The sequence below is a fragment of the Halichoeres trimaculatus genome, unplaced genomic scaffold (assembly GCF_033239565.1).
Source record: "Halichoeres trimaculatus isolate MK-OKI-2021-1 unplaced genomic scaffold, fHalTri1.1 fHalTri1_scaffold_1, whole genome shotgun sequence".
NCBI classification, from domain to species: Eukaryota; Metazoa; Chordata; class Actinopteri; order Labriformes; family Labridae; genus Halichoeres; species Halichoeres trimaculatus.
Window position 1 is genome coordinate 9,481,002 of NW_027437179.1, and position 27,011 is coordinate 9,508,012.

The following is a 27,011-nucleotide window of genomic DNA, read 5'->3' on the forward strand; positions in this document are numbered from 1 at the left end:
CCAGTAAAAACTGTCTTGTTTCAAGTTTTTTAATGAAAAAAATTAGGTCTGAATTACTTGTAACAAGTTAAGAAAATAAAATCTGCAAGAGGAAAGAGAGATAATGAACTTGTGTCAATACATTATTCTAGTTATAGGAAAATTTTCTAATTCTATTTGCAGATTTTCTTTTACTTTTTACAAGCAATTCAGACCTCATTTTTGTCTCTTAAACAACTTTAAAAAAAAAACCAATTCGCTGGATTGATAAGTTGAATGTGACTCATATCAAGTGCAATAAGACAATTTTTACTTCAGAAAGATAAAAACACTTGATAAGATTTCGTTTTTTGGAGTGTGCCCAGCAGCTTCTGCTGAACTGCAAAAACTGAAATCTTATCAAGTGTTTTTGATTCATTCTATTATTTCAAGCTATTTAAAGACAAAAATGAGGTCTGAAATGCTTGTGATTGCAAATGGAACAAAATGTGCTTGTCAAGTTTCTTGAAACTAAAATAGTGTCCTGATACAAGTAACTTTTTTCTTACCTTACTGGAAGATTTTTTTTTACTTGTTACCAGTAATTCAGACCTCATTTTTATTTTTGAATAACTTTAGGATTAGGGTTAGTTTTTTTGCAGTGTGTGCAGCAGCTTCTGCTGAACTGCAAAAACTGAAATCTCATCAAGTGTTTTTGACTTATTCTTAGTAAACATTGTCTTATTATCCCTGATATGAGCCACATGTACTTGACCAGTCCAGAAAAAATATTATTGAAAGCTTTCTAAAGACAAAAATGAAGCCTGAATTGCTTGTAACAAGTTCAAAAAATAAAAACTGCAAGTGGAATAAGAAAAAAGTTGCTTGCATTAAGACATTATTCTAGTTTTAGGAATTTTTTCTTATTTCATAGGCAGATTTTTTCTTTTTTACAAGCAATGCAGACCTCATTTTTGTCTTTTAAACAACTTGAAATAAGACATTTATAAGTTGAATGTGACTCCTATCAAGTGCAATCAGAAAATTTTTACTTCATAAAGACAAAAACACTTAGAAAGTTGAAAATGTCTTTTTAGACTCAGTATAAGCTATGTTTACTTGACCAGCCGAAAAAAAGTCTTGTTTACAGTTAGTTAAAGTTATTGAAACACAAAAATGAGGTCTGAATTGCTTGTAACAAGTTCAAAAAATAAAATCTGCCAGTGGAATGAGAAAAATGTTACTTGCATTAAGAAATTATTGTAGTTTTAGGAATTTTTTCTTATTTCATAGGCAGATTTGTACTTTTTACAAGCAATGCAGACCTCATTTTTGTCTTTTAAACTTGAAACAAGACATTTATAAGTTGAATGTGACTCCTATCAAGTGCAATAAGACAATTTTTACTTCAAAAAGACAAAAACACTTGATAAGATTTCAGTTTTTTTGCAGTGTGTGCAGCAGCTTCTGCTGAACTGCAAAAACTGAAATCTTATCAAGTGTTTTTGTCTTTTTCTTAGTAAACATTGTCTCTGATATGAGCCACATTTACTCGAGCAGTCCAGAAAAAAACATTACTGAAAACTATCTAAAGACAACAATGAGGTGTGAATTGCTTGTAACAAGTTAAAAAAAAAATCTGTCAATGGAACAAGAAATATTTGCTCGTTAAGTGTCTTGAAATTAGAATAATGTTTTAATACAAGTAACTTTTTTTTGCCGCACTGGTAGATACTGTTTACTTTTTAACAAGTAATTCAGACCTCATTTTGTCTTTGAATAACTTTAATTTGACAAAAAGGAGCATGTGAGAGATCCGATGTCTAAATTACCTCACTTATAGGTTCATGCGTGAATCTGGACTCTACTGTTCATCTTCAATCAGTCCAAAAAGGATCTGAGTTCAAACACAAATCTTACAAAGACATGACATTTTTGGCGCTACTAAAAGTTTGACTTCACACTGCAAGAAACTGAACTCTGAAAAAGTTATTGTCCTATTTTCAGTTAAAAATGTCTTTTTTGAACTCGATATAAGCTATGTTTACTTGACCAGCCCAGAAAAATGTCTTCTTCAAAGTTATTAATAGTTGTTGAAAGACGAAAATGAGGCTTGAATTGCTTGTAACAAGTTCAAAAAATAAAATCTGCCAGTGGAATAAAAAAAAGATACTTGCATTATATGCATTATGTTACTCTAGTTTTAGGAAATTTACTTATTCCATAGGCAGATTTTTTTTTTTTTTACTTTTTACAAGCAACGACTTCATTTTTGTCTTTTAAACAACTTGAAACAAGACATTCATAAGTTGAATGTGACTCATATCAAGTGCAGTAAGACAATTATTACTTCATAAAGACAAAAACACTTGATGAGATTTCAGTTTTTTGCATTGTGTGCAGCAGCTTCTGCTGAACTGCAAAAACTGAAATCTTATCAAGTGTTTTTGACTTATTCTTAGTAAACATCATCTTATTATCCCTGATATGAGCCACATTTACTTGACCAGTCCAGAAAAAATATTATTTCAAGCAATCTAAAGAAAAAAATGAGGTCTGACTTGCTTGTAACAGGTAAAAAAAAATCTGTTGTCACAAGTAATTCAGACCACATTTTTGTCTTTAAACAACTTTAAAACTGACAACTGAGAAAAAGGAGCATGTGAGTGATCAGAGGTCTTAATCAACTCAGTCATAGGTTTATCTGTGAATCTGCACTTAACAATTCATCTTTCATCAGCCATAAAAAGGATCTGAGTTCAAACACAAATCTTACAAAGACATGACAATTTGTAGCCCAACTAGAAGTTTGATTTCAAAGCAAAAAACTGAACTCTGAAAAAGATTTTATCTTATTTTCAGTTAAAAATGTCTTTGTTGAACTCAATATGAGCCACATTCACCTGACCAGTCCAGAAAAATGTCTTCTTTCAAGTTATTTAAAGACTAAAATGAGGTCTGAATTGCTGAAACAGGTAAAAAAAAAATCTGTCAGTGGGGTAAGAGAATTCTTTCTTATTCTATTGGCAGATTTTTTGTCTTGTTAAAGCAATTCAGACCTCTTTTCTGTCTTTAAATAACTCAAAATAAGACATTTTCTTACAATCAAAGACGTGACTGTTTCTGTGCTGCTTGAAGTTTGACTTCACCGTATGGAGCCGTGTGAGCCATTGATCCAGAACTGTTAGATTTAAAAAAGCTGCTTTAATGAGCTGAAGCAAAGGAAAAATAACAGATTTTATGATAATAATAAAAAAAATCTGAAGCCAGCCTTTAAGTTTTTCTTAAAGTAAGGTCCAGGACTCTGTGGTGGGGCTCTGACAGACTCACACAGCTCATCATTTAGCTCTAATTACAGCCTCTTTAAAGACTGTCAACGTTTGGTACCAAGTTCACGACTCAAAGTTGACCTCTGACTTCTTCCTCCGTCTCCTCTCTTTAAGTTGCGATTAAATCATATCATGTTAAATCAAATTTAATTTGGCTGATTACGCTGCGGGGTGCCAGCTGGCCTGGTGGTCTAAGCAACAGATCCCAAAGTCCTGAGGGAAAGTCCTCGTCACAGGAGAGTTCGACTCGCAGCCTCAGATGATGGCTTTCCTACTCCTACTCCTACAGCTGTCTCACACACAAAAACTCAAAAAACAACTTTAGTTTATGAAAAGGAGGAATTTAGCTCCAGACTAAGACCTGGACAATCCAACATACCTATTACTCACATTACGGCTTGTGAATGAAAAAAAGAGGAAGATGCACTCCTTTTTATCCACCCTATTAAAAAAAAGTTTTCTGAATTAATAAAATGTTCAGAGGACTGTAAAACTCACAGAGTAAAATACAAAAATTAAAGAATTTATAGATAAAAAAGGAAAATGAGTAGCAGTACAACATGAAGTGATCGTGTCATGTAACTCACAAACAGATTAATAACATTTAAATAATCAATCATCCCACCAGCCTCAGTCCAGGCTCATTAACAGCTTTCTGAATGAGCTGTAACGTGACAATAACAGGGCTGACGCTGACCGCTCTGAAGTTAGGATCACAGCCGCCTGGATTAAACCGTGGACTGTCAGCGTATTGATCACTCAGCTCGTCACCCAGACGACTGTTTTGAATCTCACAGGTCTCCTAATTCCTCCAGAACAGACAAAGCAGACAGAGGGGGCTTATTTAAAGAGATCATAAGGCTTTCCTGAACACTGCATTGTTCCTCCTGATTGGCTTGGCCTCACACTGCGCTGAAGGAGAAGCTGAGGTGGATACACACACACACACACATACACACACACACACACAGGCAGAAACATAAAGACACGCTCCAATCTTCTCCATTGTAGTGTTTCCCTGTAGACTCCTGCTTCAATAGGATTCAGAAAACAATGTCCAGAGGATATAGGGGGTCAGGAGGAGAGAGGGGGAAACCTTTGTCTGCTCTGCTGCCCTTATGGAGACATCCGAATGTATAGGACATAGTACACACACACACAAACGCAGACACTAGTGCACACACACACATTCTCACTCACAAACAAACCAATCAGAGAGTAACACTAGAAACAAAATCTGTCTAAAAGTGTGTTAAAATGATGCACAGCGCGGGGTTAGCGTATGAAACAGGAACAGAGAAGTTTGAGTGAATGTTTCCCCGGTGCATTCAAAGGATTAAAACATGGCTGTTTGGATAAATACAGATTTAATCCATGAATTTAACTCCCCTAAAAGAGTAAAAAAAAAAAAAGTAGCCAGAGCTATAAGTGTAGAATCAGTCCTTCAAAGCTGAAATGTGTGACACATTTTACTACCAATGTGTGAATGAACCTGGATTTAAGAGGCAAAAACTAAAATTCAAATTAATTCAAATAAAGTCTCAGTTAAAGGTAATGTGCTGTGTTTTCAGGATATATAGGAAAAAAGACGTAACATTTCATCTTAAGGCTTAAGGAGCAGGCTGCCTTCCACAGAGGCCGTCATCTTACTCTGCTACTCTTCTACTGAAACACTGAACGGACCAACGAGGAACATCTGAACACATGGAGCTGGAAAACCAAGACGGGGAGAAGAGAGTGGGAAGAACAAGGATCTGTGGTGATAGAAGCTGGTGAAGGTAGAAACGTAACAAAAATATGAACATACGTATCATGTCTGACAGCAGCTTTGAGTTGTAGAGTGTTTTAAACTAGAATGTAACTGCAGGTGTTCCCACTTGTGGCACACTGTGCCTTTAAGGACACATTCACTGACAAAGTTGTTGCAAGAGTTGATGTAAATCGAATCAGAGCTTCTGTAAAATACACAAAATTAAAAATAAGATTTAAAAAAAATCATTTTTGAAGCTCTGAATCAAAAATAAAGATATTCATACTTGATAAAAATGCAGGAGGAGGGCTATGTTACAGGGAAAAAAAGTAAATTTACAAGAATAAAATCATAAATTTGTTGTACACTTATGAGAATAAACTCGTAATCTTAGTCTATAGCTAAAGGCTATCAGATGATTTAAGAAATGTAGTGCAAAAAGCACAAGATCACATTTGCAAAATGATTTTGATGATGCTACACCTCTGCCGGGTGAAGTTATTTCATATTTCTGTGTCATATTTTATCATTTGAACAAGAGGCGGCTCTGCTAAGAGGCCAATGCACGTTCCCCAGCGATGAGGACAACTTGTTTTGAGGAAAATACGTTTGTAGCTCTCAGACTATCTTGCTGTGATTGCAGAGAGGTGTCAGTTAGTTATAGTAATGTCCCACCAATGAGCCACTGATCAGGGGAAGACGCGTCTGTTTCTAACTTTAACAAAGTTTTTAACACAGCCCCAATTTTTTAGTTTCTTTCAGGGCCCTTATACTAATGACAATGTTATAATGATGTGCCAAAAGATGAAATAATTCCTTATCTGTGAAACTTTTCCTACAGTATAAATGAGCAAGATGCTCCACGGTTCTCTTCTTTGTACAGGAAGCTGCTGCTCCCCTGATAGCCTATAGCTATGGAGTTAGAATTACGATTTTATTCTTGTAAATTTATGACTTTTTCTAGTACATTTTAAAAAATCAATCTCGTAAATGAGTGACTTTATTCTTGTGAATTTATGAGACTGATCTCTTAAATTTACTTTTTCCCATTTTTTTTTAACGTGGCACTAATCCTCTGTCATAGAAACCGTATTAAATATCAGACAAAACTTTCTGATACTCTCAGTAATCCACCAACTGGCCTCTTTGAACCACAGCTCCAGCTATGTTTCATTCATATCAAGCCATAGTACTGAACTGTTCCTTTTTTAAAAAAATCTAAAATAATAAATTTTAAAGAAGCCTGAAGGTCATTCATCTCTTTTCCTCAATCCTCAAAGACATCATGAACCATCTGTTTTTTTTTCAGTTCATCAGAAGCTGAGGGAGGAGAAATAAAATTCTGGCTTCCCTCCATGTTTGGATAGTGAGAAATAAAAAATAATAATAAAAAAAAAAAAATCAGCGTGTGAAACATTCTTATCATGCAACAGATGGAATATCGTTTTATCCAGATGGTTAGAGGAGTCCTTGAAGGTTTGGGAAAAACCTTCAAAACTGAAGAAAGAGGTGGAGAAGATCATCGAATGCATCGAATGGCTCTGTGAGTTTCCAGGCGACGTAAACTGGTTTGTGTCTGAGCGAACGGGTGGAATAAGATGAAGGGTACGTGTTGTTGGAGCATGGATTATAACTGATGTTTATCTGATTTGAGTGATTTGATGTGTCCTCATGTCTGATTATAAGACACACCTGTTAGCCAATCAGAAATCTGCATAATGTACAGCTGGGATGTACGACATGACAGCCAAGAGGGACAGACAGACAGACTGAGCAGCGGGTCACCTTTCGGCTGACGAACTCATTCACCTGTGAAGACAAAGCTCGAAAGAGAAGGGAGGGGGTGAGGGGTGAGAGGTGAAGGGTGAAATGCCAAACCACTCCTAGAGATTATCCTGTGTCTGTGTGTGTGTGTGTCTGTGTGTGTGAGGGGAGAGAGCAGACATGTACAACACAAACTCCACAGTGCTGCTGACAGACGAGCTCTTTACTTTACATCTGCAGCGTGCACATCAAAGAGCACGACGGGAGCGTGTGCATGCAAGTTGCAGGATACGGAGATTACTTTCACAAGGAGCACAAATTAAAAGAAAAGAAGAAAAGAAGAAGAATAAAAGGAGCAACGGGAGCGGTAGGGGTGTGAAGATGAACGCAGAGAACGAACGGAGGAAGATTGACAGGAAGAAAGGTCAGGGACTCCCCGCTGACGGACAGCTTTGTATGCAGCCAGTCACTGTAAAGACAAGCACAAACACACAGAGACACACACTCTCACACAACCCACAGCTGGACAGTTCAGCGTGGCCCTGCTGCGACAAAAGTCCCCACTGGCTTTACATTCTTTAAATACTGCGTCCAGACCAGGACGTCACCTCTGATCTGGTCTCAGACCTGCTCTGTGTTTACACTGACGGTCTTCAGTGATCCGCATCAGGCCACACACTTTGGACACGTTAAAGGTCCCTTTGCTGGGAACTCCACTGACCTACATTGCTCCTGTGCTGCTCTTAAACTCACGTCTTCCTTCACCTCTCAGAAAACTGCACCACTCACTCGTCTCCTCTTGATTTTAAATGTGAAAACTTGCACCATGTTGAGTTTTCCTGAAACTTCACAGAGAGAATTATTCCAGGGGTGAATTATTCAGCTCTTAAACTTCAGCGAGTCAGCTGGAGGCAGAGGAAGAGGAGGGAAGAAAAGAAGGTGTTGAAGTCTTTGGGAAAACGTTGACGCCTGAGCCTATTCTGGGTGAACCTGCTGATATCCACTCATTTGCATCTGCCAACTGAAGTGACATCATCATCATCCTCATTCTCATCATCATCATCCTCTATCAGGAGATAATGTGTTAGCTGGAGCAATGTCAGGCTTTCATTTCTGGCACATTCAGAGGAGAAAATAAAGATGTCACAGGAGAGTGAGGGGGGTGGAGGAGTTGATGGAGTTTCACAGGAAGAAATGAGGGTCTGTGGGTTTGGATTGAGATGAAAGAAAGCACATGAGAAAAGTTTTTGGGGGGAATCTGAAGAGGTGAAATGTAACAAACAGCCCCTCTGAAAATGACCAAACACATTCGGCACGTCCACACCTGACGCACAGGAGACGTTTGAAAGTTTTCTCAGCAGATACTGTTACACAAACACGCCACTTCACGCGGGACACCCTGACATGACAAAGATGAATCAATCGCACATTTTACATTCAGTGTATTTAACAAATCAAGCCGTCACTCACCAGTCCCGGTGTGTCCGGAGCTCCCCACGAGGAAAGCAAAGAGAGAAAAAAACTTCCGCGCTCCTCCACCTTTCCCTCCCGCTTTAATTCCTCACCGCGTTCAGAGCGCGTCGGTTCGCTGCCCCGGTCCGTGCGCGGACTTCTCCCCCGCTCCGGTCCTGAAGTGGAGGGGACACGGCCACTGCAGAGGTTGGAAGTGGGTAGACGAGGTGGATTTTAGTCAGGATGACGGAGAAAGCGGGAATTCTGGTGCGGTGCGTAAATGTTTTGGAGTCAGAGAGCGCAGCCCCTGGCTCTCACTCTCACACTGACTCCCGGTGACTTTCTGTCTGCCGCTGGTTCCCAAACACTCACCGTCCGCTGCGCTGCTCCCTGGCGCTCACCTCCCCCTTAAAGGGAGAGGACTGATTTCAGGTGCTGGTGGAGGAGACGCGGAGAGAAGAGCTGAAGAGAGAAGGACAAAACAAAGATTTACTGTCACCGGCTGCTCCTCACATTAACACAAATCGATCAGAACATCGATCGGGATTGGCCAATCAATGTGTATTTGTTGCCTTTTTTTCTAATGTCAGACCTGTGCGAGTTACATTAAATGCACAATAACTTTATGACAGTTTAGGTCAAACAGTACACTATTTAAAGTCAGTTTTACTTTGTTTAATTCATAAAATAACTTGATGTACTGCAAATATGCGCATTTTCTTGTGCTTCAGGGGAAACCACATGTTACAGGGAAGGCACAGAGGGTAGACTGGTGCATATTTCCCCATATTCAACCATAAATCTGTTTCCTGTGAGATAATTTCTTAATGGCAAAGGAAAAAAAATAGAAATGTTGCATCAAAAGTGAGGCTTTCTTTCTTTCAGTCTGTCTTTGCACTGCAGATCAAACCACGTGTGTAGTTGACCACACACAGGTGCAGAGAATCCTATATTAGGACCACAGGCCTGCACCTACCAGGCATCAAGATTTAGGGTTGCAAAGGTCACTCCAGGGTTAAACCCCAGGTTCTCGGGAGCTCAGGTACGGTGGCCGGTAGGTGTCAGATGATTTGCAAAAAGCCAAGACACGAATGCAAACAGAGCAACATGTATGCAAGAGCCACAGCACAGCGGAAGTTCAGCCACAGAGGAAGTTTAAAGAGGTCAACTTTAGCAGTTTTCTTACAGAGGATTGTGAAAGTAATTAAAACCTTGTTTTCTTTTTTAACGTAAGCAATGATTAATAAAACTCTGAAAGGGTCTCTCCTTGTGATATCCTATGTGGTCATTATATTTCTATGATATATCGAGGTAATGTGTCGTCTTGTGTTGAGCTTCAAGAATCAGTCACGTCATAACATTAGCGTTATAGCTATGTATCAAAGCTGAAACAAAAAAAATAAAATAATGTTTTACTTTAACATCTTTTCTGTGCCTGTCTGGATAACTGTCCATCAGAAAACCGCTACAGTTGACCTCTTTGAACTTGTGTTGTGGCTGTAATTCTGTAGTGTTTTGGTTTTTGAATTCATTTTGTGGCTTTTACATTCGTGTTGAGGCTTTTGCGAATCGTCTGACACCTACAGGCCACCGTACTCAGGTCTGGTTCTACCTAAAAACACAGCTAACTAGCAGCTATCTTGACATCAAAACTCAAAGGGTTCATGCCACATATGGGTTTGAATCTACTCCACAAACCATTTAAATGTAACTTCATCAAAATAAATGGACTGAAATAATTTACAATGCAGGTTTTGCAAAAACTTTTAAAAAACATATTCTACATTAATATTATCCAATTTTGATAAACAGGAAGCAAAATAAAGAAAATGACAGAATACGGAAACACAAAGGCAAACACTCAAAACAAACTAAAACTATAAACAATGGAAATGAGCTGCAAATCAAAACAACAGACCTACAGTCTGAGAATGGTCATTAACTGCAAACACGCTATCATTATGTCAACAAGGCAAAACTTTCACCAACCCAAAGTTACACAAACAGAAACACACATAAGAAAAATGCTGAAAATGTTGCATATCCAGTCATCGCAGCTGAAGTTCACTAGGTCTTTTGGGGGAGGGACACTTCAAACCGGATATGAACTGACACTAACTCAGGTATGTCCACAATAAGGCCCGAGGGACAATCATGGCTTCAGGTCCATCTTCATATGACCCAAAGTTTTCATCTCACGATTTTTTCATTATGACACTGATATAAGTCATTGCTCTAAATGTGTGACATTTACAATTTCTGCCGAAGTCACAAATTAATCTAGTAACATCCCACACAACTACATTTAGAAAGCTCTGTACATTCTGCAGAAGCTCAACAACTCTTACGGCTTTGAATGAACGGATTCATTATGAGGTGAAAATGTGCTTCATGAACATCCAGAGTTAAAACAAACTCATCAGAGGACACAAGACAAGATTAAAGTAAAAATTGGAACAAAAAAATAATAATTCAGAATACAGGATAAGAAATATTTGGTGTTGAAAATGTTGTCTGCAGGTCAATATAATCTCAAAAACAGTGTGAAAAAAAAATCCAGATCCTTATCCTGCCATAAAAACATCCTGACGTATTTTCCCCATACCGCCCCCTAATGGTCAGAAGCAGAGTTTGCTGATGTTTACACACCACGTTACACTGTAGAAAACTGACCACTTATTATCTGGTATCAAGAGACATCTGAGGGACATGTGAGGTTTGAGTTCATCAGTCTGTGATGATGGAACAAGTTTGTTTGCACAGACTTAGTGATTGATTTTAACAGAAATCACTAAAATAAATAGTTCACATATAGAGCATTCATATTTTATTTGCAGGGTTGATAAATCTGTCAGTAAGAGCTGCTGGCGATTGGTAATTTACATAAAATCAAATGTGGACCTCTTTAAAAAAGTTTGTACTTACCTGCACGGAACCAGGATTTCGGTTTTGGCTGGGCCTGAAGTTACAAAAGTTTGATTTGAGTTAAAGGTCCCATATTATGCAAAAATCACTTTATTTAGTCTTTCAGTAAAATTTGTGGGTCTTTGGCTTTCCTCCCAGCCCACAAAATGTGATATTTAATGACAAGACCTGTATTTAGTAGTGTTTGTGAATTATTTTCAGAACCGGTTATCCTGTTCAGGGTCGCGGTTGGCTGGAGCCTATCCCAGCTGTCATTGGGCGAGAGGAGGGGTACACCTAGGACTGGTCACCAGTCAATCACAGGGCTGACACATAGACAGAAAACCATTCCCACACACACTCACACCTACAGACAATTAAGAGTGTTCAATTAACCTGATGAGCATGTTTTTGGACTGAGGGGGAAGCCTGAGGACACATGCACAGGAAGCACATGCAAACTCCACACAGAAAGGCCAACTGGCCAAGCTGGGAATCGAGCCAGTGACCTTCTTGCTGTGAGGCTGCAGCACTTACTGTTGTACCACCGTGCAGCCCCATTGACCATAGTTGAATAAAAGTATAAAACTCTCCATTTAAAAAAAATAATAATGTTCTGATCCTTCCCACATGAAGCTGAATGATTTAAAACTTTTTTCTCTCCCAAAAACAGGCTAAAAACATGGGTCATTTTACAAAGACGGAGCATCTATTGCTAACAAAACAAACATTAAGTGACAAAATTTTACCATGTTCATATATATATATATATATATATATATATATATATATATATATATATATATATATATATATATATATATATATATATATGTGTGTGTGTGTGTGTGTGTGTGTGTGTGTGTATGTGTGTGTGTGTACAAGAAAAGAAAAAAAGAAAAGCTTAGAGTAGGCCTGGGACCTTTGAGCCCACCCATTACACCCTCCTGCACTGCACTCACTAACTGGAATTATGATAGTTTATTTTTTCATTTGCTTTAACTCTGACACATCCCTCCTTTGGCATACACAGCTGCGTCATGCTTAGCCACAAGTGTGTGTCAACCATTCCATTTTTCTTGGACAGTATAGTTTGCATATAATGTGTGGAGAACACCGTCTGTTCATGTGAAAGCACCATGTCTGGATCAAGGGAGCCCTGGCATCACTTGCAGAGCAGATAACCACTGTCCTGTGATCGACAAACAGGATCTGCTCTCATTATCCTCGTGAAGCAGGTTGCAGAAACATTCTGTGTGGTTTGAATTCTCTTGTGCAGGCCTCAGGGCTTTGTTTCCCATCACTATCAATAAGAACAGTATGTCTAATTTCAAAAATATAAAACATGTGGGTCGTATCAATGAAGGAATGTTGGCCTCAGTGAGAAGTCATGTTAAATTAAAGTTATTGTTGAAGTTCAGCCTACTCTGTGCCAGTTTTTGATAACTAGTTTAGTGAAACAGAATCTGTTTTCTGTGTCTGTTTAGCTCTGATAGTTTTTAAATGATTTAGTTTAGAGGAAATGCTTTGGAAGGGTTAGCCCCTGGTCTTTTTATTACCATCCCGTGTTTTGATTTTGTTTCTTCCGTTTCAGAGTCTGTAATTCTTCGCTGATTTCATTCAGTTTGTAAGAGTTTTTCTACTAAAATAGATAAATATAAAGTGAAAAAAAGTTGCCACTTAGTCACGACTTATAAACAACATGACCTACACCTACTTGGGAAGATTTACCTACTGCCCTCACACATTGGCTTTACCCAACATTTCACAGACATTTAACTAAGAGGGTGGCAGGAAAAGGTCCTGGTAAACTTCACTTTTTAAATTAAGACATGTTCATTTTCAGGAGTCTGAAGCACATGTGTGAAAGCAGCAGACGAATGTCAACAACACATCAGTGCAGCACAGCAGGTAACAGTGTGGTAGTTTGACAAAGTGACACACAGGGTGATTGGTCATTGCCACAAAGTAACTGAAATTTTGTGCAGTAGTATTTCAATTGGTTGTGTTGCAGAAGAACATATAAAGGATACTGTATGGTTGGAATTTTTTTTCCATAAAACTTCTTATTCATTTTTAATATAACCTAAAGTTTTCAGTTCCTTGTTTTAAGAATTCAGAAAAGTAAACATACAAACTTGTGATTTTATTGTTGAGAAAATTACTTACTACTTCTAGTCTCTTTCAGCATCCATCAATTTCACTCAGTTTATATTCATCTCCACCCCACTGACCAACTTTTGTGTAACTGCAAGAGCAGGATTTACACGTCGACTTTCCAACCGAGGGACAATGACTCTACCACTGATCCAAGGCCACTCTAAACTACAAACCACAAACTAATTAAGTCATGATCAATCAACTAACTGTAAAGCTATAGTTCAAATGAAAATAAAATATTCATCCTTAAGGTCCATTTAAGCTCAATGTTAAATACATATCCGGACACAAATGAAGCCTTCTGTCTGTGCTCTGCGATCATTTCACCCATGTTTCTTTATGTTTCCACAAAGATTATGGGTACAGGCCACACAGAGCGGTACCACTGAAAACAATGGGGGCAGTGTTGCTGTTAGTACCACAGACTGTATATAACATGGACCTAGTCTCCATGACATCACCCGTCTGTTACTGATACCGTGAAATGAAGCCAATCTGTGGACGCAGTAGCATTGGTTATGACGCCGACTGCAAGTTTGCTTTCAAAAAGCTACAGGGCGCCCGTCAGTCACGTGACCTGAGCTGTGTCTCTGATTGGACAATCAAACAATCTTAATAACTAATAAACCACTGAGTTAGAAAAAAATTTCACTCACTGTACAGTGTGTGCTGATAGTGAAATCAGCATTAAAGACCCAACCCTTTTTTTAAAAAATCAGGCTGTAAACATGTTTTTAATGCTGTTAAAGTCTGTTTTTATGGCTGGGTGTGTAAGTGAGTTTTGGTCTTTCTGCAGCCAGCCTCAAGTGGCTTCTTGATGAATAGCAGTCATGGACTGTATAATTATGGAAGTAGTCTCCCCCGATGTCACCCTTCTGTTTCTGACACAGACTTCGAAGGAAATTTGCTATCGCGACCATATTGGAAGTGGCAAGGGCTTCGCGTACAGCTCTAGTGTCCCCCTCAATCACATGACCTTCGCGGTGCCTCTGATTGGGTGAGCTTGTGATCTTAATATCCCCTGAACTTCTGAGTTACAAAAAAAATAACCCCCATTTCTGCTTTGAAAACAACCTTTTTTTTGGCTTGGTGTGTATGTGACTTTCGGTACCCCAGGCCAGCCTCAAGTCAACATTCAAGAAACAGCAGGTTTTAGCACTTCAGCATTGTCTCATATTCTTAGAGCAGAGGTTGTCACTTGACAGCAACTTTCTGCACTTCTACATAGGCTTCATTTTTCTAAACCAGATGTTGCCCCTTGGTTACTACCCAATACGAAGCTCTAGTGAGACATGAAGAGAAAAAAAAAAAGGTATATCTTTTGAAATGTATTTAACTGCCTCACCAGCAACAACCTCCTTAACATTGCCTCTACTTTTGTCTTTTATGCAAGAGATTGACCAATACAACCTTGTGGATGTATTGGTCAACAATTCCAACACAAGGGACGCATGAAAGTATGTGAGCAGTGGCGGTAACATAGTTTGAAAAGGACGTGTATGTTTTTGTACATCAAGGGAGGATAAATGGGCCTTTGTGGAAATAAAATCCACTCCTGAGTTGTTTTATCCATGAGAACAGGGGAGATGGTGGCACATTTGGGGAAATGAAAATGTAGATGAAGACCCCTTGTAGATCTGAGTTGGAGACCCCGCTAAAACCTAGTGAAAAAAAATCTGCCTTTACATGGAAACTCCAGGGAACTGAAAACACTGTAGTAAGCATGCCAGGCCTGTAAGTGGTGCTATACCTGTCTTGTCTAGAGGACGCTTTTGGGAGATCTCCAACTGAAGTAGAGTTTGGTGTTTTGGTGAATGCTAATCGCAGAAGTGGAGTATCAGATGCACATTTTGTATGAAGACAGTCAGCAGATTCAGCAGATTGAGCAACACAAGCACAACACGGTAGTTCGCGATGATCATACTGCAATGGTGTGGGCAGCGTTTCAACAAAATCCCACTCTGGAGACCGTTTTCAAAAGTTTGCAGACCAACCCTCAAACGCAACAAAAATTTTATGTTTCACCCAAAAACCATTGTCGTGTAAACAGCCCCTTAGTTACAGCCTCAAACTTTTACTTTGAAGTTCTGCTAACCAACTTATGAAATGAGCCCAACTTAACGCAACAAACTGAATAAAGGTTGTTTAGATAACTACTTTGAAGTAGCTGTTTACTTAACTAAAAAATCATAATCACGCCAATGATTTTCAGTTTCTATTTTTTTTTACAGAGAATAGCTAACCTAAAGTTTCTCTCATCTGCTCTGCTGCATGGAATTGATGGGAAGGGTCCAGTATGAAATAATCTATGTTGTTTAGCCTGCCTAATTAGCATGCTAACTGAAACCAACGTTGTAGCCACATTGTTGACCAGTGTGATGCTAACAGAGACATTTTTCCCCCATACTTTTTTTGTGTCAACAAGCAGAAGATAAACTCTCTGAACTCATGATTTATTCAACATGGCCAATGATCAGTCTGCCTCTAGCATTGCTCATGTCAATGAGTTAATGACCATCGATGAGTGGTTTTGACCAATCATAATCAAGCATCTGATAGATCAGTGAAAAGTGGGTATTAGCAGAAAATAACCGTCTTTTCACTTCAAGACTAGAAAAATTTCAGATAACTTAACAGATCTTATTCACAGACTAGATGATTCTGTGTAGTCAATCTTTAAGGATCTTTGTCTACAAGTGAGCAAATTGGCAAACCTAGAGAAGAAAGAAACAGTGAGAGAGCTCTTCTTTATGCCTAGTTCAAACTTTTGCCAAGTCACAGCAGTGAGCTGCCATTTTGCTTGAACCCTGCTGTAATAGCAGGCATGAGTTGTGTGCCAGTTTTGTAAGATGATGGTAATAGATGATTGAAGGGAGCCAAATATAACGGCACTGCTGCTAACACATCTCAACACCAGCACCATGGCTGAGTCTGTTTTTCTGGAAAGTAGCAATTTTCCAGGAATATTCAGAGTTCATGGAGTAGGATCTCTGTAGCTGTTCTTCTTTCTCCTCCTGTGGTGATTGTTAGAGAAAGAAACACAGTGGTTCATACATTATCCTTTTCTCTGCTTTGTCTCCTCTGATCCTGTGTGGTCTCTCTGAACCTGATCAAGCCGGAGTTATTGTCGTGTAGGATCAATCTTTCTGTCACTGTACTGAAAAGTAAAACTAGTAGTGGTAGTAAAATGTTTTTGTTTAGAAAAAAGCATCTGATTTAAAGATAAGTGATTAGATGTAGTGTTAACTTCAGATTTAATATGACCATCAATATAAAGACAAACCAAGGAGATGGGACATCTTCCTCATGACTGAGGACTCATGGAAAGAAAGAAAGAAAGAAAGAAAGAAAGAAAGAAAGAAAGAAAGAAAGAAAGAAAGAAAGAAAGAAAGATAGAAAGAAAGAAAGAAAGAATTGACGAGGTCATGGGAGTGCACACGGTGAGGAGTAGATAAAAGGAGGCGCGGCTCTGTGGGGACAAGTAGAGATAGAGAAAGAAAGAGGGACAAAGAGAGGAGGAGAAAGAATGAAAGAGGGAGAGAAAAGGGGAACGAGGTAGAGCGGGCTTGGCGGTGCACTGGGCGAGCTGATGTGCCATTTCTAATCCCTCCTGTTCGTGGCTTTGTGCCGTGGCCCAGCAGGAAGTGGGAGCTGGGCAGACAACAATTAACAAAAGAGCTGTGAAGAATACAATTAGCCATCAATGGCCAACCACGGGCCTTTGTGCCTGTCGCCATGGAGACGGCACAACACCACTATACCGAGATTACAAAACCCTTTTCTACACTTCTCCTCCTTTTCTCTCCATCTCCTCTTTTCTCTTTTACCCTTTCCCTTTTCTTTCCCTCCTCGCTCAGACTAATGCCCCCTTTTTTCCCTTCCACTTCATTTCTGGCTCTCTTTCTCTGTGACACATGCAGAAACACAAACGCACTGCTAAACATGGGAACACTTGGTTAATACTCTGGAACGCTAGATTCAGGAAATAAATGAATCTGATTACACAGTACAGAGAGACACACTGACAGAGGAGCTTCACCTGTTTAAACCCAGGGGACAATGACACTTTTAAATCTAGTCCCTGTTTCTTTTTAAAACTTGAAAAAAACTTGTGGCATTTACGATATAACAGCACAATCACTGTTTTCATTTACTTGTGCTGTATTTATAATCGACGTAATTGAACCATTTGTGCAAATTATACATAAGGACAAAGTTAAGACTTGATTATATGTGAGGTCCAACTGCCTCGTATCTCTATTTATAAAAGGTGTTGAGATTATAACTTTGCCCAAGTATAGGCAGAGCTCACCTGACTGACAGGCAGGGCTTGACATTAACGTTTTTGCTCACCAGCCACTGTGGCTAGTGGTACCCCTGAGTTACTAGCCACTCAGTATTTTCACTGGCCACAATTTGTTGTTGGATACTTATGTTCAATATGATTAAAGTGGATGATGACATGCTAAAGTTTACTTAAAAAAGATCTACAACCTCTTTAAATGTAAATGACCCCTATGCACACTCAAAACAAGACTACATCAATGTTAAAATCCACAGGTCCTTACTCAGGTATTCAGCTCTGATAAAGTCGTGTGTAACATTGTGCTCCTTTCATATGAAAATATGCAGTCTATTAAGACATAGTAATTAAAATAGTAGTTTGTTATTGCTTATAATAAAATGGTAAAGGGGATTAATTGAACTGATAAAAACTCAGCAGGAGACACTGTCTGCTTACATATTTATTAACGATTGTAATCAGAAAATCATTTCTTTTTTCATGAGAATGACAATAAAGAGAGGTAAATTAAATTTCCTCAGAGCTTTCATCATCAGAGTCATCTTTTTGCTTGTCTCTCTGCTCCATGTCTGAGATAAAATTCAACCCGCCAAAGTGGCCAGTGGGAGCAGCGGTGTTACCAGCCACCGAAATCCACCAGCATTTGGCCGGTTGGCCGGTGTTAATGTCAAGCCCTGCTGACAGGCCAGTGTTAGTGAGGAGCCTTCAATCAATCAATCAATCTTTATTTGTATAGTGCCAAATCATAACAAACATTGTTCAAGACACTTTACAAAAACATTTACAGGTCTTGACCCGTAAATGTTAATAAAATTTTATTAGCGGAAACCCAACATCAAGACAAGATAAGGCGTCTTATCTCATCTGAATCCACCATGAGTACAGGACTTTGCAGCATTTAGCAAGTTATTATGGCAAGGAAAAACTTCCCTTTAACAGGCAGAAACCTCGGACAGAACCAAACTCATGTTAGACAGGTACATACCTCAACCACTTTGAAGCCCACCTCTTGAGTCAGCCTGTCCACTATGGCACATGGCAACCATTGGCTTCAAAATGCTGTATCATGGCCAAAATACACTGGATGCATCTCCACTCCATCACTGCACCAGTGAAGAAAGTTTCTATTCAAGTCAATGTACCAGCTCACACTGGATCTTCTCTGTTGTGGTCTAGCTGCATCCCTGCTTCGGCAAGTCTGAGCCCTCTGCATCAGATGCACAAGGCTACGGTGGCCAGTAGGTGTCAGACGATTTGCAAATTGAAAAATCTTTTCAAAAGGAAAAACCACAACAACGCCAACGAAAAACACAAAAGCAAATGCCACAATGCAATGGTAGTATAGTCACAATAAAAATTAAAATAGGTCAACTTTAGTGCTTTTCTCACCAAGTAAAACATTGTTTTTTGACCTCAGGTATGATAGATATAAATCCATAGGGGTCTCATCTTGTGACTTCCTTCGTGGTACTTATATTTCTATAATATTAACCTGTAATTTTTCATTTTGTTTAACTTCAAGAAATCAGTCATTCCATAGCTTTATAGCATTATAGCTATATATATTAAAGATGAAGTTAGAAAAGTGTTCCTTATTTGGAAATCATCCATACAAGGCTCCTAATTTTGCTGGATGCTGGAGCAGTGATACTCAATTTACACAAATCAGATCAAGAGGGACAGAAAGTTGTGTAAGGAAACCACCTCAGCACTCCTAGTGACTCTCAAAATAACACAGACTGTGTTGAAACCAGATCATATTTAGCTTGACTAGAACAGAAACAACATAATGAGGGCAGCCAAAAGGTTTAAAGTTTCACAGTGTAACGTGACCGAGAAGAGGACCATCATCTTCAAAGTCTGCCCCTTGAGTCAGTATTTCCAATGTGGCTCATGGTGACAAAAGGCTTCAAAACACTGTATCAGAAACAGATGGATGATGTCACTGATACTATGTCCATTTACTATATCCTGACATACTATGTCCTTCGGTTGCTAGGCGCTACCCAAGTAGCTGCCTGTTGCAGCAGCTCTCTCGCCTTTGCCCGTTTCTTGTAATTTTTTCGTCTCTTTTTCGTAATCATTGTATTTGGAGTGGATCATCACTTTATATGGTTCATTGTCTGTCACGGACACCAAACTTTTTGTGGCTTCGGCTGTATTTTTTACTACTTTTCTCCTGTGTTTGTCTGGAGATCCTACATGTAACCATGGCTGCATTGTTTACATGCAAAATTAGCTGTTAGCAGCCTGTAGCATGTCAATGCTAACTAGTGTAGGGCTTGATGATTTCCCTCGAGCTGAGGAGGAGGAGGTGAGGACGACGTGCTGGTTCTCGGATGTGAGCTGGGAGGTGACGACGTGGACCTGTCCTTCCATCCATCGTTGTTGGGAACGTGGGATCTCGCTCCGGGGGATGGATGAGCTAGCTGTGCTAACCCAGCGGCATCATGCTGTTCACGGACGTGGCTGACGGAGCTGACATCGGACGCCTCGACACATCGGAGGAGCTTCGCCTGCTGTGAGCAGACAGGATCCAGGAGACAGAGACTGAACAGACTGCTGGGGAGGCTCAGTCCTGGACCCTGTGGAGGTGGAGACTGGCTGGGCTGGAGAGTGGTGGACAGGATGTCGTCATCTAATTTCTTATGGACATTTTTGCACTTTCTATACGCTTTCTTACTTTTGTTTTCTTAAATGCTGCGGTGACTCCTGAATTTCCCCTCGGGGATAAATAAAGTATTTTCTATTCTATTCTATTCTATTCTATTCTATTCTATTCTATTCTATTTATCATACAGTCTGTAGTTCAACACTGTGCTCACCTGAATATCTTTTTCAACGATAGTTGCTGAGGATCTCCATGGAGATACTCCTGTAGGTATGACTGAACAGACTGGTGGGGGATCCTTTATCTACAAACTGACAGATCAATAGTATGGATCGTATCTGTGTGTAGCTTCCCCAGATTCACTGACACTACTTGTGTTTTTACGAGGACAGGAATAAAAAGGGGCTCCAAGTCAGGAGGTCTGATTATCTGTACACAGTAAAAATCCATAATCAGATTCCAGCTATCAATTGAACTAGCATTTTAGCCCTACCCCTGTTTCCTAATAAACATGATACAGCTTTTAATATATGGGCAAAAAAGGGACTGACTGTTTTTGGACAGTGTTTGGACGAAAATGGAATAATGTCATTTGAATTGTTAAGACAACACTACGATTTACCACACTCACATTTTTTCCGATAGAAGCTATATACAAAACAGCATAGTAGGAAGGAAGACCAGTGGAGATCTTGATCCACTCGTGCAATTTTTGATAAAAAACTATAATAATGTTATAATCCTGCATCAAATTTCAGTATTTTATGACATTTTAGAAAATACCGATAAACAAGAAGATACAAGGGCGAAGTTAAAATGGGAAGAAGAAGTTAATATACATATATCAGAGGACACTTGGAAGGAAATGAATAGGAATGCGCATGGAAAATACAGTCACGTTACTTCATTACGCCACTGCAACAAGCTATATACAATAATAAAATATTATCTAACTGTTGGAGGGAGTGTGGAGAGCCACACGCCAATCTTAGTCATATCTTTTGGTTTGCCCATCATTACAATTATTTTGGAATAATATACAGAAGGAAATTAACACTGTCTTTAACTGTGTCATTTATTTGAATATAGACTTTGTGCTCCCAGGCAAAACTGTGAATAAAATACAAAATGACAATGATAAATATTTGTTAAGGACACTGTGCATAACAGCACTAAAACAGATGACGAGAAACTGGCTGCAGAAAACATGTCCCCTGACAGTTAAATGGAGGGAAACAGTGCAACAAATATACCAGATGGAGGAATTAACTTATAAAATAAGGGGAAACTTGAAACTTTTTGAAAAAGGATGGTCTAAGTGGTCACTGTATTATCACATGGTCGTGGCATAATGAATTGAAAATACTGAATTGTGATTTTTGATGTTGGAGCTGACAGTTAACTGGGGGAGCACTATATGAACTTTACCTAGAGAAATGTCCTGTTTTTGTTTTTTTCATTTCATTTTATTTATTTATTTATTTATTTTTCTTCTCTCTCTGTTTGTTTGTTTGTATATACTATATGTTTGCCTTGTCATAATGTTCGGAAGGTGTGAAAAATTTCAGAAAATACAGTAGTCAGATTTTCATAAATCAAAAATGTTTTTGTATACATTTAATTTTATATCAAATTAATTTAATTGTATGCTTTAAACTTGGACACTAAATATTGTTATCATTTATCTTTTTGAACACATTAAATGTCACTATCACAGGGTAATGCACACATTATATATGTATGAAAACGGTTGTCATCTCTACATAGGTCTCTTAAAAAGGGCAATGAAAGTTGTGATATGATGACAATAAAAAGTATTAAAAAAATGTTTTAAGCCCTACCCTATTAGCATAACCAGCTTTACCCTGCAATGTAGTGGAGCTCCACTTTGTTTAGTGACAACAGATCCACGGAAAGGGGTTTGGAGGAGACTCATCGTTTTTTTACGAGATTTTATGTGTTTGTGTTTGCAGGATTTGAGAGTTACTTGCATTTACATTTGGTGTGATGCAACATTAAGATGAGCTTTTTAAATCGACATGAAGAGCAGGTTTACTTTCACCAGAGTCACCATATTGTACTGCCACGACTGTAGCCCCGGTCAGACAAATTAGCAACATACCCCTTTTTTTTTTTAATGAGCAAGGGGCTGCATGTAATGCAACGGTTAAAGGAGGAAAGAAGACAAGTGTTGTTACTGTGTGCAAAAGAATTTGTTTTAAAGGTTCTCGAAATTAGACATTTTGTTTTCAGGTTGAATTTGTTGAAGGTGATTAACTGACAAAAATGCTGTGATGCAGGCAGACAAAGTAAAGCTGGAGACATTTTCACATAAAATCAGGGCAGTCAACGTGGATAGACATGTCCCTATCTTACAAATGTACCCCTCTCCACTTCCTCAACGATGTATGATGTTTAACGACTCACTGGTTAGCGGTTTCACACTCAGGGCTACCCGGTGTTAGATTATTTTAATTGTTATGACGTTTTCCTTTTCTGGTCTTAAGTGAGCATATTTTCACTTGCCATTGTCGGCTGTTTTTAATGGTATGATGAGTTTCAGAACATAATAACATTTCGTGCAGGGATTCACTTTTTACAAACTGAAACAGAGTTTTGTTGTTTGTGCCGCCTCTTCTAAAAAGCAAGCTCCATTGTTTCTGACAATGCACCTGAACAATGGAGAGAAAGTGTATGTATTTACTGAATGGCTGCTGCAGCCGCCAGAGGCAACACAATGTTTTGATTATTATCTTTTATTATGTGTTTGAATCACATAAGCCCAAGTTCCATTTGCCATTTTTATGGCCCCAACATTGTGTTCTGCTGCTGAGAAGCACAAGATGCTTTCCGCTGGTTTAAAGCTCTTTGGTGGTGACTTTTTTCTTTCTTTTTGTCAGAGCATATCTTGACCTCTTTTCCATGAAGTAAAAGCAGTAGTTACTGTTCCACCGTGATGCCATGAATTGTGGAAAGCTTTGTAATGCTTTCAGTTCCTTCTCCACCAAAGACTGTTCTTTGCTTAAATGCAGTGACATTAAGATGCTGTTTTGTCTCTTTCTGAGGATCACTACGTTTGTCAGTCAGGCTGAAGACTTGTTTTACCTTTAAATGTAGTGCTCAGTACTTGCTTCTTCCTTTGCTGTTAGGAAGCACCAAACTTTACCTCTTGGCAGTGCCAGTAGTGTTATTGCCTCTTTGTCTTTTAATGCAAATATTGGTCAAGTATTATGGCTTGCAATGTGATTTATTGCACCCATGAGAGGTTTGTGCTCCTGTTTTTTCATTGTCCATTTTAAGGGTTGATACTTTAACTCAGGTTTTTCTGTTGTAGTGGCTCTACATGATTTTGGGGAAAAACATTTTTTACACTAGTGTTATAGAAAACCCTTCATTTTAGCTGCTTTCTCCTCAAAGGTAGGGTCTGCCTGAATTTTCGTTACTTGTTAGTAAACACAACATTCAAACTGGGCTCCTCCGCCTTGGCTCAGTGCCAACGGCAGCACACACAGACTGAAGCTACGTGAACACACTCACTTGCCCAGCACCCACCTGTAGCATTGTGTTTTTACGTGGGAGCACATGCTAATCACAGGTATTTGACACATACCTGATTAGCAGAACTATAACTCAAGTCGCTATTTGTCCTGTCCTGCTCTCCAACAGTAAATTAAAGTTGAGCTAAGCTTCACCCTTGTTTAGTGAAAAGCCCTATCTGTTTGGAGTTTCATTTAACTTTGGTTGTGTTTGTCTTGCTCTGTGCTACATCCGCTATGGTAGCTGCTCTGATTAGCTTCTTCCACTCAATATCATCAACACGCAGTTATGAGTTCACTGGGCACAAAGTTATTTGATAATCTAACCACATATCCTCTCTGCCCGGAAACGACCTGACACAAGCAAAACATCAACATACAGGCTAAGGAGGGGTCGAAGCAGACACAGAGACTGATAGGGGATGACTGTGCAGGGTTATTCCTGTAAAAGTTGACATTCTATTTTTTAGGAAAATCCCGCAGACCCTACCTTTAAGGATCCCTGCTCCTCAAACCCCCTTCCCTCTGATTGGCCAGCCTCTGTAGATCTGTCATGGTCCGACCTTGGTGTTTGAGGCCTGCAACTGATCTCATTGATGACCTCATTTATTTCAGCAAGACTTGTGAGGTTTACATTAATATCTCATGCTTTTTTTGGAATGGGCGCTATTCAACTTTTTACAGATTTCCGGAACATACTAACATGTAGCGATTTGACAATCTGCACACATTTAATGTGAACATCCAGCACTGTTACTCTATATCTATGTTTAAAATATGGAAATGCACAATATCCCTTCTTTAAGCTCCAACCAGTGGCTCTCTTTCTATAAATATAGGTGGTGGAGCTCACTTGCTTTGAAAGCAACTTGAAAACTGAAGATCCAAAAAAAAAGAAGAAAATTCTCTGGAATTAAATTTTCAGTGAATTATATAAATGAACTTAATATGCTGACTAGGATATGGATGTGACACATCAGAAAAGGATCATTAAAGGGTAAGAACGATATTAATTAGTGAAGGTCTGATACCAATGCTGTCAATAAATCAAATCAAATCAAATTTATTTATAAAGCACTTTTCATACATTAAAAAAATGCAGCACAAAGTGATATACATGTTAAAAACAGTCCCCACAAAATAAAGAAAAAGAAGAGATTCTTCCATCTGCATTCATCAGACCTCAGGATTACATGAACCTGAAGAACAGGCTTAAAGACAGCAGCCACAGGGAGGAAACACAGTCAAAGTGGAATGAGAGCCAGTGGAGAACTGGGCAGACGCTGTAGTGAGTGACCAGCAGCATATGATGCTTTGAGCATTAAAGAGTCTCATACTGCCTGACCTCACACATCATAGTCAATAAATCCACACACCTCACCTCTGCCCTTTGGCTTTATGGCACAAACGTTAGTTTCCATCTCAGGCTGGACTTGAGAGTCAGTTGAAAAAAAACCAAACAGTTACTTGGCACAAACGTGAGAACAGCCTGAGGATCTGCTGGAACCAAAGCATCTCTGATAGAGCAAAGAGGATCAACACCCTGTCAATCAACTCAGACAACAAAGTTGGTGACCACTACAGAATAAGGTAAAGGTGTGTCAACTGCAAAACTTAGGCCTGAACCAAACATATATGGATAATTTTTTGATCGGATATCTTTGTCCTCGTTTAAAAAAAAAATCTCCGTCCACACCACAGAAATATCTCTGTCCATACGAAGAGGCCAAACTGGAAACGATCGCCTCTGAAGTCTGCAATGCCATGCCTGGCCGATAAGTGGCAGGTTAGCAAAATGTGAAAACCATAGAAGAAGAACTTTATGTGCATGCGCAGTAAAACACAGTGACTTGTTGCTAGGCGCTTGACGTCATCGCGTCAACACCAGCTCCGTTTAACATCGCTACACGGATCCACTCAACAGGATATTTTTTTATTTCTTCACTTTTTTATCCGTTTTTAAAAATCTCTGTTTATGTGGGTGAAAACGCCGTGTTCGTGTGGTTGAGAGGCCCAGTTGGACAGAAAAATGCGCATTTAGGAATATAGCCATATACATGTGGTTCAGGCCTTCGAGCCCCCTCCTTTGCGTCTGGTACAGGTCCTGCTAACCCAGCCGGAATTCTATTTTGCATAACTACAAATTCAAGAAAAATGAATCATTTCTAATCACACATCAAAGCTTGTACGAGTCATGAGTAGTAATAGGTTGAAGCATCTCACCTCAGTCATCTTCTACCACTTATCCAGGTTCAGGTCACCGGGGCAGCAATACCATTAGCGACCACTTCCAACAGCTCTTCTGGAGGGATACCAAGATGTTTCCAGGCCAGCCAAGAGGTATAATCCCTCCATCCTGCTCAGGGTCTACCCTGGATCTCCCCTCAGCCTGGTGTGCCTGAAACACCTCTTGAGGACACACTCCTGAGCCAAACAGGAAGTGAGTTATGGTCAGTCACAGAGAGAGATACATTGTTCTGGATTGTTCCATTTCAATAAACCTTTTTTTTTTTTCTTTCATTTTTTTTTTTTTTTTAAGGTCTGATTCTTACAAGTAACCCTAGCATGTGTTACAACCTACCACAGTGTAAAGTTTTAATAAAGGATCACCATGTATTTGACATCACCTTGCTGAGGTTTCAGTTGATGCCATTTGTAGTAAACACATGCGGGAACTTTGCATTAAAGTTTGAGAACTCAGACTCAAAAACTCAATGAGTTGGAGGTGCTGAATCAAAAAGAGTAACAACAATACTTGGTCTTCCCTACATACAGAGATAAAGCAGTCAGGGACTTGGTGGTCTGCACATGCTCCTTAGATCCATGCTGGGCTTTGGCCTGAGAGTCTCCAAAGAAGAAATCTCTGTTGTAAACAAAACCTCGAACAAAAAGAAGATGAAGGAAAATAACCAAGACAAAGTTAGAAAGAAAGGTAAAGATCTGTCCGTGTTTCCCCTGTTCAACATGCAGTGAGTTGGCCTTCCACTGACTGGTTTAAATGTCCTGCCCTGTAAGTAGGGAGTAAGTCTGATTGAAGCTTGCTGAGGGGATCAATTCTTACCTTCCATAGTTACTGTTCACATACTTATGCCAAATAGTCTAATGCCAGTAAGTGCCTTCAGCGTTTTTGCTCCTTCATCCTTGTCTGAGCCAGAAGGCCATCTAAAACAAGACAGTTTGGTTAGTTGGAATTATTATACGACTATACATTTAAGGATCATCTGATGAGCCTGTACACTTATTC

The 27,011-nt window shown here is 39.2% G+C and overlaps 1 protein-coding gene across 2 annotated transcripts in view; it reads right to left on the reverse strand.

Annotated features, from left to right (window-relative positions):
- sox13 (SRY-box transcription factor 13) overlaps positions 1-26,029 on the reverse strand; it is a 99,308-nt gene extending 73,279 nt beyond the window's left edge. Inside the window, exons 1-3 of one of the 2 annotated variants that reach the window (XM_074671184.1) lie at positions 25,991-26,029; positions 8,626-8,715; positions 8,272-8,452 (exon numbers count right to left, since the gene is read on the reverse strand). The gene's annotated coding sequence lies outside the window, so the exon portion shown is untranslated. Of the gene's footprint in view, positions 1-8,271; positions 8,605-8,625; positions 8,716-25,990 lie in introns of those variants that run through there. The other variant, XM_074671178.1, reaches the window with a different exon arrangement.
- Between the last annotated feature and the right edge of the window lie 982 nt (positions 26,030-27,011).